At 42.0% G+C, this 19519-nt stretch overlaps 1 protein-coding gene across 4 annotated transcripts in view; it reads right to left on the reverse strand.

The window, feature by feature from the left end:
• MAPK6 (mitogen-activated protein kinase 6) overlaps window positions 1–17396 on the reverse strand; it is a 33461-nt gene extending 16065 nt beyond the window's left edge. The window contains exon 1 of one of the 4 annotated variants that reach the window (XM_069596503.1): window positions 17232–17396. The gene's annotated coding sequence lies outside the window, so the exon portion shown is untranslated. Of the gene's footprint in view, window positions 1–5387; window positions 5478–16564; window positions 16925–17231 lie in introns of those variants that run through there. The other 3 variants (XM_069596504.1, XM_069596505.1, XM_069596506.1) reach the window with 3 other exon arrangements.
• Window positions 17397–19519: the final 2123 nt, after the last annotated feature.

Genomic DNA, 19519 nt, shown 5'->3' on the forward strand with positions numbered 1-19519 from the left:
GGAAATGCCTCTCTGATAAGGTGTTACTGGAGCAAAGCTCTAAGGGAGGAACTAAGGAGATGGGTGGGCCTTAAGGATGTTATGTGGAAGCAATTGTTATAGACAGAGGGGGCTCCAATATAAAATAAAAAGTTTTTAAAAATCAAAATAAAATAAATTTATCATAAAATACTGGAAAAAAGTAAAAACATCAGAAAGCTATTAGGCATAAATAAATACACTAAGATGAGCATTTGTTTCATGTTCCAGAACCAACTAGGAGACCAATGCAGTAGCTCATTTAAACGTATTAATACATGCCTATAAGCATGTAATACAGTCTAAAACGGAAAGGCTTCCGGCTGCTGACTTTTGACCTTAAAGCTAGTATAGCTGCATATACAATGCTATTTCTCAATAATGAGTCTGAAAGGACTGGAAACAGGACAGCTGCAATAATCCTTGGTTCGAAGAGCTAATTATAATTATTTAAAGGCAGGAGAAACTTTATCAGTGAATGAAATAAAGCTATCCATTCTGAACCTGAAGACACGACAACTTCCAATCACCTTCAGGTGTGGCTTAAGAATTGCTAGGACCAAACACATCCGCTATTTCACAGTGGTGAAGCTTCTATACAACAGAGGAATCTACCTTATTTCCCTGTCTGCTTCATTCATATTTCTATATACTTCACATGTGGAAATATATGATCCTGAAAAATAAAATAAGGTAACAGTATATGCTTCAATCTGAGCAAATCTTCAATTCTGAGAGATCCATAAATATGAAAAATTACTGTGAAAGAGAAAATGATAATACAAATAACTCAGAAACTAAGTAGATAAATGATCCCTCTTGCCCTGATGTAGACAATTCCTTAAAGCTCAGTCAAGTTTTAAGTTTTTGATAAATGTACATTTTTATGTCTAACAGACTTGACATAAGAATACTAAAACCTCTAAGTACTCTCATAAGCTTCTAGTTCACTAACACAGCAATCAGAGACAAGCAGAAATAACGCTTCGCTAAAACACCACCACTCTCATCCACGAGAAAAGTACCACAGTAGAAACTCCATTCAGAGGATGAATTGAAGACTCAAGACCTCCATCCATATTGGCCCCTTTTCAATCTCAGTGAGATCAAGAAGCATTACAGACCAAAAAACAAATGTAAGGATGAGAATGCCCTTTCGGAAATCTCAAAGACACTGGTCATCATTTACAGGGGTAAAGAATGGGTAAAAATTCATTTCAGGGAAGGTAAGAGCTTGTGCCCAGGCTGAGAGTTACAGAGTTCTCACTACAGACTCAGATGATGCCTATACTGAAAGCCTTGAGCAAACTTTACAGAAATATGAGACCACAATCTTAAGAAAGAATGTAATATTTATCAACTAAACTGTAATTCCACCAGACAGTGAGGACTGTACCAATTAAAACACTGGGATGGGGGAGTGGCGGAGGAAGCATTGGGGAGTGCTTGCCTGTGTAGTTGCCTCACTGCTCTGTGAGTAGTGTTCTTCAAAGCCCTTCAGTATCTGTTAGACCAAAAGCTTTTTAGCACCTTTTCATCCAGGAGCTTGAAAAGTAAGCCCACCTTAATCAGTAAGTTGGAGGTAATGCCATACCTCTGTATGATAAAGCGGATCTAGTAAATGCTTCCAATTCAGTCCCCTCCATTCAGCAAGTATTTGCTAATTGTGTTATGTACTTGTCAGCATCCTAAGCACTGCAGATAAAATGCTAAGTAAAAATAGGCTTGACTCCTGCCCTCATGAAGTTTATAGTACAGTTGGAAACAAACAATAAAAACGATAGGAAAAAAGGGAATGCAGGAGGGAAATAGCAGTACAGGATGCTGTGAGAGCCTAGACACTGGGTGATCTGACCTAATTAAAGCAGTCAGGATAGGTGCCTCTGGAAGCCATAAAAAGCCAAAGGCCTCCCATGCTCCTCCTTAGTGACCATGAAAACAGCTTCTTCCTTATCACTATGACCCTTACAGCAGTTACATTTCAAATCCTGATCTTGTCCAATCACCTCCATCTTTCACATCCACCAGGCAGTCATTGGGCATACAACTGCAACTAAGCTGGATCAGCAGATTACTGGTCAGGGCATCCTCCATCCACCTCAGCGACCTCTAGAATGTCTCATTTATACCATTTTCTCCACCATCTATCATGTTTAACTTCACAAAAGCAAAGTCCAAGGCTCAGACTCAAGATGTGCAGTTCTCCTTCCTTTTGCACTTTCTACACACTTCAAGGGAGGAAAGGGAAAACCAAGACAGGACAGTAACTTTAAAATGACCCTTCCCACCACCTTTTTAATTTCTATGTCTCCAAATGTTTCCCATTCCTACTAACCTGAGTGCTGATACTGTGTTGCTTGGAGAGAGATCACTGGTTAAGTTTTAATTAGATAAGCTGAGGTTGCTTTGTTTTTAACAATTTGGTAAATAAAAATGAAGTGCAGAGAATGATTTATAAGAACGAAGTTGGCTCTTTGGTCCTCTTTTAGTGATTCACCATAACATGGAAGTAAAAGCTCTCTGTGTAGCCAGGCTGAGTACCAGCTTCCAACACTTACAAGATAGTTCCCTGAAACTACATTAGCCACAAATGTTGCCTCGAGCTTTTTCTTCCCTAAATTGCCTTCTGCTTTCTGTCACTTAGCTCACTCCATCACCAAGAGAAATGCAGGTACTGAGTCAGGCCTAAGTGTATGAAGTCATAAAACACAAAAGAAAGAAATAAAAAAGACAGTAGAATAACTTCACTCTGCTTTCATGCATTGGAGGAGGAAATGGCGACCCACTCCAGTGTTCCTGCCTGGAGAACCCCAGGGACGGGGGAACCTGGTGGGCTGCCGTCTATGGGGTCGCATGGAATCGGACACGACTGAAGTGACTTAGCAGCAGCACCAGCAGCCTCACTTCCACATTCTACAGAAATTCGATTTTCTTTCCTTTCTTATCCAGGAACAACTCGGTCAGTGTCAGCAAGTACAAAGTTTGAGGTGAGGGCCTTAAATATAAAGGTTATTTGCCTGATATTCTCTTCCATCTTCTATTCTGCTGCTTCTCAGGTTAAATGCTGACTTGGGTCATCTGGCCTGATCACATTCACTCACTCACTCACCCCCACCCCTCACCAGCTCTTGCCTATTTAGCTCTTCTCCAGGGTCAACTGAGTAACCTGAGTTAACCAGCATTCAGCCAGCCTCACATCTCAGCCAAAGCTCAGTTACTTTTGGAGAGAAGGGAAAGGTTGAGCTCTACTTACATTCACCTAGGACTGTTTCCTAACCCTGGCACAGAGAGGTGTTGTTATAGCAAATTCACCCTTCCCTAAGATCATGTTCTCAAACTCTCATCAAAGCTACTAAGCTTCCAGGGCAGAGAAGGCCAAAGACTACAGCTTAACTGCTTGCTCATAGGCATTCCTGACAAAGCTCTTACTCCTAACGCAGGATAGCCCTCAGTTATCAGGGACCCCTCTCAGGATCTGGGCCTCAAGGAGGTCTGAAGTGCAAACCAGTGTCAGTGAATCATCTCAGGAACTCGGTGTGAGAGGGAGGACCTTAACACTTAAGCATCAAAGCCGAAGGGGCTTTTGCCTGCTATCAGTAACTACCATTAGCTACAGAGACAGACTTTCAAAGATGGATACTTACATAGCTTCTAACAAAGTAACCAGTTTTTTAAAAACTTCTCTTCTAGTCCTAACTTCTGTTCTTAAATTGTCTGAACCTCTGCCTAAATGCATTTTAACATTAGGGACTTCAACCATTTAAAAGGCCATTGTAAGATAAATGTCATATGTTTATTTTGATGCTCGTATCTAGTTGCTATTTACTCTGGGTACTCACATTGGAATATCAGAACTTTACAGACCAGATAAACCAGTCACACGATCTCTAAAGACCCTTCCAATTCTAAAAATCTATGACCTATGAAAGCACAGTACAATTTTCTAACCTGACTAGTTTTTGCTCCTACTTAATACAGTAGCACACCCAGAATGGTGGAACTGTGATTGAAATTGCTATAAAATTAACATTAAACAAACAAAATCCCATCTACAAATTTATGGCTGGAAAATTTAAAATAATTATATTAACCCTTCAACCCCTTCCTATCTTCCTCCTGCCAGAGCCGTCATTTCTAAGACTCCTCTCCTAACCAATGGCAAGGAAACACTGGGGCAAATACATAAGCAGAAGACATTTGGGCATCCTTCTTCTTCAAGTACCTTTGGAAATCTGATGATTCCAACCAAACAAATATGAATACAAATTTCTATAGTAGTCGAGAGACAGGTTGTACAGTGTTATAGTAACAAATAACCCCCAAACCTCAGTGAGTAAAAAGACTTTTTAAGTCTGGCTCATGCAACAAGTGAAACATAGCTGTTATCTAAACTCCTGAAGGAGCTATATCACCTCTATCACAGCCACTCAATGCGCCAGAGGGAAAGAAATGAGAATATCTCACTGATAGGTAACATTGTGCGTGCTCAGTCATGTCCAGCTGTTCACAACTCCATGGACTGTAGCCTGCCAGGCTCTTCTGTCTTAAGGATTATCCTGGCAAGAATACTGGAGTAGGCTGCCATGTCCTCCAGGGGATCTTCCTGATCCAGGGATAGAACCCACATATCCTGCACTGGGAGGCAGGATCTTTACCACCAATCTACCTGGACAGCCCCAATGATTCATAAACCTTCGTCCAACAAATCATACACTTCACTTCTACTCATTTTACTGGCCAAAGCAGGTCACATGGTGGCACCAACTTCAATGCAGTAAGGAAATGTAATCCCAAAATGGCCCAAAAGCAGTTTTTAAGAGCTTTCAGTGTTTGTCTCAATTCTTCCATCCATCCACTACATTTTTATTCAACAAAACCTTGAGCGCTTGTCAAATGCCAGGCACTGTCTTAGGTATTAAGGCATAGAAGGGATCAAAATAGTTAAAAAAAAAAAAAAAAGCCTCATGGAGCACATACTCCTAGAGCATTGTATTCCACTGCAGTAGATTCCATTGTAGTAGACTTCTCTCTGTCCCACTAGGCTTGCTTTCTCTTTTCTATACCATTTTCCTTCCTTTGTCTTTTGCCATCCATCCCCAATCTCATTTAATCCACCCTCTAATCTTCAAATCCTCCAATATTCATTTTCTAGGGCACCACTCCCTTCCCTCTTGCTGCAGTTCTATTTTTAAAGGTTTGGGACTAAGTACCTTTACTGACATTTTCTGAGCATAGCTCCTGATGGTAGGCACCTTAAATACTATTGAATGAATTAATGTAAATAACATATTCTACTTGGTAGGAGAAAGCTTTGGAGAACACAAGCTCTACCCTCAATTTTTTCAGGATCTGATCACATTCTGACCTACCATGTGGGAACATCCATGATGACTCCAGATATGGTGCTTTCCTTTCCAGCCATTAGCCCAGGAGTCTCACCCTATGGTGAACATATAGGTCTGTCAACACACGAAGAAAGCAATTGACTTCAACCCAGCTGGACTGAAGAAACAGAAAAACGTTAGCTCTGTTATAGCTCCTAGTTTGATTTGCTGAGGTAATGGAGGGGGACTGCACCACTTACGCAGTGCCCTATATAACCAGATGAGCAGGACTCTGTAAAAAGTCCTGCTAGCCGAGCAGGTAGGTATTGTGAAGATATGGAAGATCATGCCAGTACTGATTGTACTGCTCTTTATCCCATGTTAGGAGAATCTAAAAGCACCACAGCTTTCCAGACTGGCATCAAATACAACAGCTGTCATTTCTGAGCTAACCCTGGTGAGGGTCTGAAGAAGGTCCCACTGCGCAAGGCCACATAAAACATGTCTGGATCCCCACCAAATAGAGACAACCACATGCTTACTTAAGAGTGTGCCCAATTAAAAAAAAAATTATTCAGAATGGCATATAGCTTTTCTGGAATATCTTTTCTCCTTTGTTTCTCATTTTCTCCAAACCTAAACAAGAAAGCTTGTAAGACAGAAAATAGTGTAAGTAGGGACTTTCCTGATGGTCAAGTGGTTAAGAATCTACCTTCCAATGCAGGGGACACAGGTTTAATCCCTGGTCCCAGAAGATTCCACGTGCTATGGAGCAATGAAGCCCAGGCATCATAACGATTGAGCCTGAGTTCTAGAGCCTGTGAGCCGCTACGAAGACCTGATGCAGCCAAATTAAAAAAAAAAAATAGCGTAAGTCTCTTATCAGAGTCACATGACAGTCTGATACTGTTGAAAACTTCTCATCTGATGTCACTAACCTCATATTAAAAACAAAGAAACATGAACTAAAGTGATCTGAACTTTAGCCCAGGATCTGCGGCTAAACTAGCTGTGTAATCAAAGCCTCTCATATTACTATGTCTCAGTTCCTCATCAGGAAAATGATGTAGCTAAACTCCATGATTTCTACAGTCTCTTCTAGCTCCAAAATATTTTAAGTTTAGTGAAAGACTCAGGATTTCCACTTCTGATTAAAATGCAGAAAGTTGCAAGACACCATTACTCTCTCCTGATAAACCACGATAAACTGAGTAAGCTACAGAACTGTAATTAAGAAATACATCAGAAAGCTAAGGATGCAAAGAACTCTAAACTCTAGAAAATGTTAAGCCCTTCCTAACACAAGAGACCATGGCTATTCTCATTTCTCATAAAGTTGTAAGAGAACAAGATATTTTCCACTAACAGGACGAAGAAGAAACCAGTCAAATTTATAAACAACGATATTTGCCGCATGCGGGTTCAGGTAACAGATTAGAATTCAGAGGAAGCCCAGTTACAAGCCCTACCTGCCAATCCTTCCCCATGGGTCTTCACTAAGAGTGCAAGTCTGAAGCCACGTCAGGAAAGCTGAGAGAAAACCCCATGAAGCATACGGGCATCCATTTTGTCCAAGACAGATGCCCCTCTTAAGGTGGAGGTCAAGACAGGAAGTATGAGATAAATCCCTCAAAGGCACTCTTGAGTATAAGGCAAATATTCTTCCTAAGGAAATAGGCAAAAACCTGATGTAAAGAAAACCTGAGGTGGTACTGGAAATCAAAGAAAATGTCCAAGCAATCCAAAGAGCCAGCAGCAAGGCTGAAAAGTAGTTCAGAAAGCTGACATGATTTACAAAGCTGACAGGGCAGAAGTATGTGATGAGACAATGGGCAAAAACTTCCCCAAATTGATAAAGATATCAACTCGCAGACCTGGAAGGTCAATGAACTGCAAGCAGGATAAATACAAAGAAAATCATATCTAGTTAGAGAGTGGGAATAAGTGAAGTCGCTCAGTCGTGTCCGACTCTTTGCGACCCCGTGGGCTGTAGCCCACCACGCTCCTCTGTCCATGGGATTTTCCAGGCAAGAGTACTGGAGTGGGTTGCCATTTCCTTCTCCAGAGGATCTTCCCAACCCAGGGATCGAACCCAGGTCTCCCGCATCGTAAGCAAGACACTTTACCATCTGAGCTACCAGGGAAGTCCTGGTAAAGAGCAACTCTTAAAAGCAACTATGAAAGAGAAAAAAGTATATACTAGGGAAATACAATAGGAACAAAGGTTGACAAACACAAAATCTAAAGACAACAGAACATCATCTCTCAAGTGTCAAAAGAAACGACCAGCCCAGAAGTCCACACTGAGGGAAACATACTTCAAAAAGAACAAAACAAAAACATTTTTAAAGAGAAAAAAGTGAAAAGAATTTGTCTCCAACAGATTCCCATTACAAGAAATGCTAAGTTTGTTATCATGAAGATGAACCAAATGGAAGATCTACAGAAAGCATAAATAATTGGAAAAAACAAAAAGCCTTAAAAAAAAAAAACAAAACCACATGTTTAAATGTCTTTAAGAGCCTACTGACTGTTTAAAGCAAAAGCAGTAATGTACTGGGGTCACAGCATATGTAAAAGTGAAACCTAAGAACACAGTGGGTTACAAGGGTAACCTGAATCATGCAGTCTTCAGGTCTGCAGTGTTAGTGAAGCAGTTTATATTATTTAAAATAGACTGTGAAATAATACACTGAAAAAATAAAAAGGCTCCGGGGTTATCCTTAAACACCTTCTCCCTTTCTGGTCATCTGTCGTTGCTGTATGTGTTGTTTTAGTCAAAAGTCATGTTCAACTCCTTTGCGACCCCATGGACTGTAGCCTGCCAGGCTCCTCTGTCCATGGAATTTTCCAGGCAAGAATACTGGACTGGTTTGCCACTTCCTTCTGCAGGGGACCTCCTGACCCAGGGATCAAATCCACATCTCGTGCATTTCCTGCATTGGCAGGTGTGTTCTTTACCACTTAGCCACCTGGGAAGTTCCTTTTTGGTCATTATGTTTACTTAATAATATCCCATCAAGGGGAGTGAAGGGAAAGAAAAAGAGAAAACTAAATAAATCACCAATTATAAGTGATGATTCATTTTGCTAGGCAATTTTTGTGTATTTTTACATCAATAATAATACAAACTAATATATTAGCATTTAAATACCACAGATGCACTGACAATTTCAAAGAAGATAAAAATTTACCATGTTACTCAAGACAAACACATATTTTATTATTTTTTCCCACATATTTTAATTGAAATAATTTTGAGAGGCTCTACTTTTTAACTTAAAAGTATACAGTTTTTAAGAATTTTAAAACTACATTATGGAATACAGTTCAAAAAGTTTTAACTTGAGGATATAAATAACACCATCTGGTACATATTTATCTTACATTATCAGCGCTTACAAAAGCAATTAATGAAAAAATCTGGATTATAAAGGAAGTCACAGCACTGAACATGACAATAGATTTTTTTAAATATAGAAAGCAGCAAGCATAAGAATGTATTGTGTGAAGCATACTACTCTTGCACTAAATCCTCCTAACAACACTGCAAAATGGGTCCTGAGATTTTTAGAGAATTTAAATAATGCATTAAAAGTCACACACTGAGAGCCAGAATTTGAACCTCAGGTTTCAGTCCAAAGCCCATGCTTCTTTCTAATAGTAATGTAATTTATTGACAAGTACACTATACCTTCCTTCCCAACCCTAGTATGTCTCTTATAGACAAGACATTCTTCCACATAACCAGAATACAATCAAAATCAGAAAATTGACACTGGCATACCCATTACCATCTAATACTCAGATCCCATTTAAGTTTTTGCAACTGTACCAATAATGTACAGAGAGCTAAAAAACTCAGTTCAGAATTATCTTACAATGACTACAATGCAATCGTTAACATACTTTTTCCCTTCAGAAATTTAAGGGAGCCAAACATTTTATAGGTGCATAAAAATTTACTGAGCACTTGGCATGTGTCAAGCACTGCTCTATGGCACAGTGGAGAATAAGACAATTAAGGTTCTTCTGCTTCCACACAGTTTACACTCTAATGAGAAAAGACTTACAAGTAAGCAGCACTTCAGGTTTGGCCAAGTGCTCTGATGGAGTGGCTTGGAAATGGCCATCTAAGATGCTGAAGCCTGAACAGTAAGATGGAAGCAGCATTACTAAGAGATGGAAAAAGAGGATCCCAAACAGAGGGGAAAGCAAATACAATCTAGATCAGGATGTAACTTGGAATTGTGGAGGAAAAGAAAAGAAGCCAGTGTACTGATGGCGTCCTTAGTAAAGGGAGCAGGGTCTGATGCGAACAAGACACACGATTCTGAATTTTATCACTAAGAAAGCTATTGAAGAATTTTAAGCAGACAACTGGCATGGTTGCATGTTTCCAAGATAATTCTAGCTACTGGGAGGAGAATGCACTGAAGAAGATGGTCAAGTGAAAGCAGAGACCAGTTAAAAGCTGTTTCAGCAGGCCACATGAGATAATGGCGACTGAGACCAGGCTGGTAGAAATGAGGAAGAAAAAGAGGACAACCCTAATATTCTGGGGACCAAGAAAACCTGGCGATGGATTGGATATGGCGGAGGATACAGGAAAACATAGGTTTTAAGCATAACTCTTAGGTGCCAATTACTGAGATGGAGGAGACTTGGATAACACTGTAAGAGAAGGAGTTCTTTTATTTTGGACACATTAAGTCTATTCAGGTGAGATATTTAAACCAGAAACATATATTTGATAATTATTCACATGTAGATAGTATTTTAAAAACTAAATTGAATGAGATCATCTATGGAAAGAACTAAGAGAAGGGGAAGAAAGTCCAGGACCAACCTCTGTGTGCTTAGTTGCTCAGTCGTGTCCAACTCTTTGCGACCCCGTAGACTGTAGCCCATCAGGCTCCTCTGTCCATGGGGTTTCTCCAGATAAGAATACTGGAGTGGTTTGCCATGCCCTCCTCCACGGGATCTTCCCAACCCAGGAACTGAACCTAGGTATCCTACACTGCAGGTGGATTCTTTACCAGCTGAGCTACCAGGGAAGCCCGGACCAACCTCTGGGATATGCCAGTATTTAAAGGCAGGAGAGGAGAGAGAAACCTGTTAATGTATGACAAGGTGTGAAGTAGGAGGGGAAAAAAATATGTGTCCCATAAACTAAGAGAAGCAGGTGAATAGGCAAGAAACTGTTAACAATACTGAATGTTGCTGTAAGATCCCTTAAGATGGATTTGGTAAATGGTATCGCTGGTAACCCTGACTAGAGTACTTTTAGTGGTGAGATGGTGACAGAAGTCTGGAGTTGGAGAACAAAGCAAAGTGGAACGAGAACACAATGACAGTTCTTGAAAATATGCTTGAAAGTGGACTAGAGAAATAGCTAGAAGCAATAGCTAGAGGCAATAGCTAGAAGAGAAAAATGTGGAATCAGGAGAGGGTCTGTAAGAGATTTCTACTCTATATCTACACTGTCCAGTACAGAAGCCAATAGCTACACATGGATACCAAGCAAGTAAAATGTAATTAGCATGACTAAGGAACTGATATAATTTTTGTTTAAATAGCCAAATGTGGCTAGTGGCTACTGTTTAGTATAGCTCTCTAAGCACATCTGTATATCAATAAAGATACCGGGTTCCGATCCCTAGGTCAAGAAGATCCCCGGGAGAAAGGAATGGCTACCCACTGCAGTATTCTTGCCTAGATAATTCCAAGAACAGAGGAGCCTGGAGAGCTACAGCCCATGGGGTTGCAAAGAGTTGAATTGGCACTTTTACTTTTCACTTTTTCAAAGACAGTCCAATAGAAGGGGCAAAATTCATGAGGCAGGCAAGAGACGAGTCCTGAAGAAGTTAAGAGAATGGGACTCCCCTGGTGGTCCAGCGGTTAAGATTTCACTTTCTAATGCAGGGGGTGATGCTTCGATCCCTGGTCAGGGAGCTATGATCCCACATACCTCTTGGCCAGAAAACTGAAACAGAAGCAATATTGTAACAAGTTCAATAAAGACTTTAAAAATGGTTCACATCAAAAAATTCTTAAAATAAAAAAAAAAGATCCAGTGAAGGAATTCAGAGCACAAGTGGAGGAATGTACTAGGGATATACATGAATGAAGCAAGGCAAAAAGCCATGTAATTGGTGGGAACCAACAAGATTTAAAATCAGAATTTTAAACATAAAACTAAATACAGGCTGTACGAAGCTCAGAACAAGGGAAAGGGAAGGTAATTCAAATTTACTGAGTGTCCCTAAGTGCCAGGCATTTTCTAAGGGGGGATTCCTTGGTGGCTCAGCAGTAAAGAATCACCTACAATGCAAGAGAAGTGGGAGATGTGGGTTTGATCCCTGGGTCAGGAAGCAGGCCTGGAGAAGGAAATGGCAACTCACTCCAGTAATCTTGATCAGAAATTGGACAGAGGAGAATGGAGGGCTACCAGTCTATGGGTTCACAAAGAATCGGACATGGTTGAGCACACACACATTTTCTAAGTAAAAAAACTATTTCTGTTACTCAGAACCACCACCTTTTAAGTCTCATTTTACAAACAAGAGCACTTCACTCCAAAAGATAAAGCAAATTCACCAAAATCATGCAAGATTTGGATGCAGGTCACTCTGACTTACTCTAGGGTTAGAATCTTCCCACTGCATAAGGTGGAAGGTTAAGAACCACTCAATGTTTCTACACCTGGAAATAATACAACAAAAGGCAGATCAATCTGGCAGCTGCCAAATGACCTGGAGATATTACGCCAGAGGTAAAAACTGTCCCCTCAATGCTATCCATAAGATAATTGAGGAACATTTACTTAACAGGTTATTTATTTTAAATATTTACTTACTTGGCCAAACCAGGTCTTAGTCACAGCCTTTGGGATTTTCAGTTGTGGCATGCATACCCTTAGTTGGGGCATGTGGGATCTCGTTTCCTGACTAGGGATTGAACCCAGGCCCCTGCACTGGGAGTGTGGAGTCTCAGCCACTGGACCACCAGGGAAGTCCCTAACAGGTTATTTTTAATATTTTTAAATCCAAGTGATTGAGACAAATGGGGAAATAGATATTCTTGCAGCTTAGATTATCTATACTATTGAACACAGGAGTATATCAGAAAATTGGCATTGCTTTATAATAACAACTAATACCTAGGCATTTTAGGGGTGTAGGTAGTTAGAAACCTACCATCACTCCAATTTGTAAATTAGGACGAAATTATTAAATTAAGTCTAAGGGAAGTGAAGTTGCTTAATCCTGTCCGACTTTGTTGCGACCTCATGGACTGTTGCCCACAAGGCTCCTCCATCCATGGGATTTTCCAGGCAAGAATACTGGAGTGGGTTGCCATTTCCTTCTCCAGGGGATCTTCCCAATCCAGGGATTGAACCCAGGCCTCCCACATTGCAGGCAGACTCTTGACCATCTGAGCCATCAGGGAATCCCAAATTAAGCCTAATCAGTTATTAAATTACAGCTTAAATAATTTTAAACTTAATGTGGGCAAAGATCATCTAAATATGTGCTGTCCAATACAGTAGCCACTAACTTCATGCAGTGAAGCATAAATTAATTAGAAATACATATAATTAAAAATTCAGTTCCTTGGGTATACTAGCCACCTGTCAAATGCTCAACTGTCACGTGGCTAGTGATTATCTCACTGGACAACACAGAGTAAAATACTAATACTTCTATCGTCACAGAAAGTTCTATTGGACAGTGATTAGATTCTCAATCTTCCTTTTGATGTTTTTCAGGAGAGTCAATGGAAAGAGCCACTCAGAAGACCTGAGTTTTCCAAGTCAGTCACTAACCAGCGGAGCAACTTAGGTATGCATCACTTAGCAGTGTTTCCAGAAATGAACATGTGTTTGAATCACTTGAGAATCTAGTTAAACTGTAGCTTCTAAATAAGTCTTGAGATGGGGTCAGGATTCTGCATTTAACTCCCAAATGATGCTTATACTACTGGTTCAGAAATCACCTGTACCAAGATTTTAGATCACTCTGGGCCTCAGTTTCTTGAGCAGTCAAATGATGTACCTGGGGGAAGATAAAATGTCCAGGACCCCTCGGTAAAAACTAACATTTTATAGTTTTATGGTTGTACAGAATTAAATGCACATAGATTTCTCACATTCTGAAGAGACAGTCTCTTTCCTGAATTAAAATTTTTCTTCCCCTATGAAAAAGACATCAAATTTAAATGAAAATCAATGGGAAAATGTCATTTGCTGCAATCTCTGTATACTTTTTCAGAAATGGATTTAAAAGGTGGACATGTTATGTAAGATAAACCTTTTAAAACATATCAAAGGGGATACACTACACTTTCCAAATATGCAGTTCAGAAGGAAAAGAAACATTGGTGGACTCTGCCCATGCCACTATTAAAGGCATCAGTTCCACATGAAAAGCAACTCCCAAGGGGGAAAAAAAAAACAGTAACTACAATAACATTTTTGTTTTTGTAAAGTCTCAATCAGGACTGAGCAATAAAACCAACCAAAATCTCCATATCTCTAGCAGGCTATAGGGTAATGTTAACAGCCCACAAATCAGGCTGAAGGAGCTGACAGTAGGAAGCCAACAATGCTACAAAGAATTTACTATTGAGGCATGTTCTATTTTAACAGGGGCCCTAAAGTAACATAGAATTCAAGTGGGCAATGCAAACTCAGAACTGTATAGCAACAGGGAGGCTCATCATCATTTCATAAGTCAATACCTCATAGAAGGAAGACAGACTAACATAACCAGTTTATAAATTCTGAATTAAGCATGACAGGTAATTACCTACATTCTTAAAACACAAACACACACTGGAAATACATGTTCAACCTCTAAAAGGCTTTTGAAAGTCTTTAATACTTTCATACTTGTATTTTTATATTTGCTTTAGTAGGAAGTATATTTTAAAGTTTGAATTAAACTTTACTAAAGTTCCCCTCTATAAATCATGCAATGTTCTTCCAAAATCTCTTCAAAGACTTAATTCACATTAATACACTTTACTGCCCATAAAACCATTCAAATAAATCACTGAGAAGATAAATAGTATATACAAAGAAAAATATGAGAGTGGCGAGTTTTTCTTCTCACTTTTAAAACACATTGTTATTCTCAATCCCCTTTTTCTCAATCTTATTTTAGGCCAACCTGCTAAACAATGGCTTTCTACAATCAGTCAAAATATTTTATTACCAAATTTCAATGTAAATCCAAAAGGACTGATGAAAAAATAGTGCCTATAACAATACCTATTTTAACTTTTAAACTAAATTATTATATATTACAGTCTATTAAATTAATATAGATTAGAAAAAAGGAGAAAGCACTATATATAATTCCACCAGAGTGAAATGCTCATGTTCAGAGCTGTATCTGATTAAACACTGCTGTACTTTTACAATACAAACTAAATTCTAGATAGTACAAAGTTAACTTTTACATTACCAATGAAAACAAAATGGTTAATTTCTATCTATACCATAAAAGTACTATCTGTAAAAAAAATCCATAAGAAATCTCTCTCATCAACAGCCAAGGAACTGCTGTGGCATTGGCCAAAAAGTTCCCTCCGGTTTTCACCTAACATTTTACAGGAAAACCCAAACGTACTTTTTGGCCAACCCATAGGATCAAATATTTCATTGCCCCAACTGACTAGCAATTAATTTTACCTTTCTTTTCAACAAATGTTACCAAATTCCACCTGCAGAATATATGATATCCCTTTAAAATGCAATTTTAGAAGCCATTACTTTTTTAGAGAATCTGTGGCTCCTCTGTGTGAGAGAGAATTATAATGTAGACAGGAGCATTTTAGCCTATCATTAAAAAAAAAAAATACAGTGTATAAAAAAAAAAGGGCCACGTAGCAGTCCGTGGGCAGGATGAGTCATCACCCAACTCAAAACTTGCAGCACTTCGAAGCTTCCTCCTACCCGACCCCATCCCCTCAGCAATGTACCCTGAGTCAGCAAACCTTACTATTTTCTGTTATGAATTCTCACGATGTTTAAACGAACTTATGCAAAATGCTGCAACACTTTTAGTACTAACATTTGTCATTAGAACATATACTTTTTCTATCGCAAAATTAACTGATCTTCAAATCAATCTTCTCTGGATTCTTTCTTAATCACAGAAAGTAGCAAACATTTTTAATCCTCTTTTGCAAATAACTGAACTACAAAATATGGTCATAGATAAAGGTTTTCATAAATAATCCTTCATTTCCCAGAGCTCTTTTTCTAACAGTAATTCTTAGGTGATTAAAATACGTCCTGCTCAAATCTGGTATATTTCCTAGACGACTGCAATTCTTGAATTCAGGACACCAATAAGCAATTTTACAAGTTTCACAAGGCAATTCTTACTCAGTGATGTGAAAGGACTCTCTGCTCCTTGGCACATAGCAAGCCCTTCCTAAACATGTCGGAACAACTACCCATTCAAGAAATGTAAAGTCTCTGCCACCGATTAGCAAGCCTATTTCAAACATAAATATCTGACATTCTAAGAAGAAACTCTAGAGGCAATTTTCTTTCAGGGCCCAGTCCTGTTTGATCCCTTCAACCTTCTAATTAGACTACTCTTTCCATTTCAGTTCCCCAACGTTCAAGAGAGAGGATGCATCCCATCAGAGCTTTAAAAAATAACAAGGCTAGACGACTTAAACAATCGGAAAACTACTCTGAAGCTGTTATCGCTCTATTTTGTCCCCTGTTAATTTTTCTTTCCCTTGATAAATCATCTTGTATCTGTAAAAAAAAAAAAAAATACTCAGACTGACTTTGGAGGGCATTTTTAGCGATGAAGGAAAAGAACACGAATTGTGCTGCAAATGCAGTACCTCACGTTAGTGGACCTTTCCCAATGAGCGAGCAAAGGTAGAAACAAAAAGGAAAGGAATCGAAAAGATCCTGCTTCGGAGCGCTCCCACCTAACACCTGAACCAATCTTACCAATCAAGGAACAAAAAGCGGCCAAAAAAATCCTTACTTATCAACGAGCCTCACCAAGTCAGAGAAATATGCACCGAGAAGCGAGGAAGCCCTTTTTCTGTGAACAGACAAAACAAGTTTTCATTTGGGGACTTTCACGGACCACCACCGCTGCGCGCGTCCCGAACGCAGCTCAGACAAGACTGTAGTAGAGGGAGGGGGAAGAAATTAGGAATTCCGATTTGGAGTTTTTCTGTACCTCCTTAGCGGCCAGATTCAACTCGGGCAGAGGACTTCGGGGCTCTGCGCCGAGTCGAGTGAGCGGCGCGCTACGCAATGTGCCTTGTGCACTGGGAGACTTTGCCCGGCCGGAGTCAGCTGAGGCCGAGTCACCGGAGTGGGATGGGGGAGGAGACGCGGGAGCATTTCGAAAGGCGGCGTGCCAGGAAGGCTAGACTCCGCGCCACCTCACGCTGCTGAGGCGAGTAGCCCCTCCCGGCCGCCGCCCCGCGTCAGCCCGCCGCCGGCCGGGCCGGGTTTCGAACCTGCGGAGCCAGACGTAAGCGGTCGGCAGGCAGCCGGCAAGCCTGGCCCGAGGCCGGCGCGCACCGCCGGGCCCGGCACCCCGGCCCGCGAGGGGCGTGCCGGGTGGGAGGGGCGCGCCGGCCGCTCTGCCGGCCCCACGCGGGGACCCCGGCCCGCCGCCGGCGGCCCGCGGGAGGACGCGCCGGCCAGGCCCGAGAGAGCGAGCCGGCGGGCGGGCCGAGGGCGGGCGGGAGACGGAACAAAAGCGCCTTTGTTGAGCGACGGCCGCCGGAGGGTCACACACAATGGAGGAGAGAGCCGGCTCAGCCGCCGGGCCCGCCGCGGCGCCCTCCTGAGCCGCCCCGCCGGCGCGCCCCGCACACGCACACACATATACCTACCGGACTTCTCCGACTCATCGAGGGAGTGCAGGGCCCACGGACAGCCCCCAGTGTCGGCTCAGGTCTCCGGCTGTGCTGGCGGCAGCGGCGTCTCCGAGGCTCTCGCTTTGCCGCAGTCGCCGCCATGTAACCCCGACCCGCGAGAGAGGGCGAGGAAGAGGGGGCGGAGGCTCTGGAGCCACGCCCCCGTACGTCACAGGCTCACTCCACGGGTTCCCCCGCCCCCGCCCGGCCCAGCGCGCCGGCACGCGCCGGAATTTCCAACGCCCGTGACTGGGCTCCGCGCGCCGCGGGGGCGGCAAGAGAAGTACGCGGGCTTGTCCCCCGCCTCCGGTTGGATGCGCTGGGCTGGGCTAGGGAGCTGGCAAGGAGGTGAACAGACAGGCTCTCTTCGCTCTGCTACTTGCCCCAGCGTTAGAGCACATGGTGGTCAAACTCTTTGTGAGCGTTTACTGCACACCTACTACGTGCATGGGACTGGACGGCCTAGAGGAGCAAGACTTCCCCATCCCCTGGGAATTAGGAAGCTGGACCCGAAGATGGATGGGCTAGAAAGCAACAGCCAAGGAAGAAGGCAAACGCGTTAAAGGTCAAGTGCTAAGGCAGGCTTCTAAATGAGGTTGCCACCGCTGACCTTTCAGCTAAATGAGAAGGAGCCCTTGAAACTAGAGGAGATGGCCTGGCGGAGGAGGGGGGCTGTTCCTGCGGAGGGAACAGAATGAGCCACAACGTGGAGGAGGGGAGCACCTGGCTTGTTGCAGGAACTGGGACTAAGCCAGTCTGAGGGAAGCGTAGAATTTGGACCAGAGTGTACAGCGAGGTAAGTGGGAAACGTAGATTGGTACCCTCTTGGGCCCACTAGGACAAAAAAAGAAAAAAAAGCTTATTTATTTATTCATTTTAGTATGGCTGATTCAATCCAGGAAGCCTTCCAGTATTTATGTGAAATGTAGTAGGTATTAAATTAGAGACACAGGTCAACATATTTTTTTCAGGGACCGAATCACCATTCCTGGTGAGAACCAAAGGTTTGGCAACCCGATATCTATTATTATGCGTATCCTCAAGCTGGAGGCAAAGACCACTTCAAAGCTCACATACTAGCTTGCAGTTAAGTGAGTGGGATGGAGTTTGAATGGTTTATATTTTTTTATATTAAAAGTAATACCATCTGAATAGCAGGTGTGAAGAGGACGCAATGAGTAAATGAAACCAAGAAAAAGGGAAGAGTTGTCCAAACCACAGGATTTCTTATTTGTGAATGCCGCTTTTCTACAACAAGAGCTCCTCTTTGACCACTGTACATCCCTGCTCTGCCTGTTGGAGCTCCCCTGAAATTCATGACACCTTTCTTCCCCCATCCATCAGTGTTTGAACATCAGGAGGAGAGGGTTCAGTTCAGTTCAGTCGCTCAGTAGTGTCCTTCTCTGCGACCCCATGAACCGCAGCACGCCAGGCCTCCCTGTCCATCACCAACTGCCAGAGTCCACCCAAACCCATGTCCGTTGTGTTGGTGATGCCATCCAACCATCTCATCCTCTGTCATCCCCTTCTCCTCCTGCCCTCAATCTTTCCCAGCATCAGGGTCTTTTCAAATGAGTCAGCTCTCTGCATCAGGTGACCAAAGCATTGGAGTTTCAGCTTCAACATCAGTCCTTCCAATGAACACCCAGGACTGATCTCCTTTAGGATGGACTGGTTGGATCTCCTTGCAGTCCAAGGGACTGAGTCTTCTCCAACACCACAGTTCAAAAGGATCAATTCTTTGGCACTCAGCTTTCTTCATAGTCCCAACTCTCACATCCATATATGACTATTGGAAAAACCACAGCCTTGACTAAATGGACCTTTGTTGGCAAAGTAATGTCTCTGCTTTTTAATATGCTGTCTAGGTTGGTCATAACTTTCCCTCCAAGGAGCAAGTGCATCACGATCTGCAGTGATGAGGAGAGGGTAGAGAATAAATAAGAAGCGCTATGCTTTCCCTTAGGGAGCTTATAATGTGTCAAAGACCACCGAAATAACCTGTTGATCAAGCAAAGCCAAATTTGTTGACAGAGTTTTAGTAGCATCTTAGAGAAAGAGGTCAAGGGTAGGATAGCTTCAGAGAATTTGGGTTAAAAACAGGTCTTTCAGTGAAAGCATGTTTGCTGCTACTGCTGCTGCTAAGTCGCTTCAGTCATGTGACCCCATAGACGGCAGCCTACCAGGCTCCTCCATCCCTGGCATTCTCCAGGCAAGAAGGCTGGAGGGGGTTGCCATTTCCTTCTCCAGTGCATGAAAGTGAA

The sequence above is a fragment of the Ovis canadensis genome, chromosome 7, assembly GCF_042477335.2.
Source record: "Ovis canadensis isolate MfBH-ARS-UI-01 breed Bighorn chromosome 7, ARS-UI_OviCan_v2, whole genome shotgun sequence".
Lineage (NCBI taxonomy): Eukaryota > Metazoa > Chordata > Mammalia > Artiodactyla > Bovidae > Ovis > Ovis canadensis.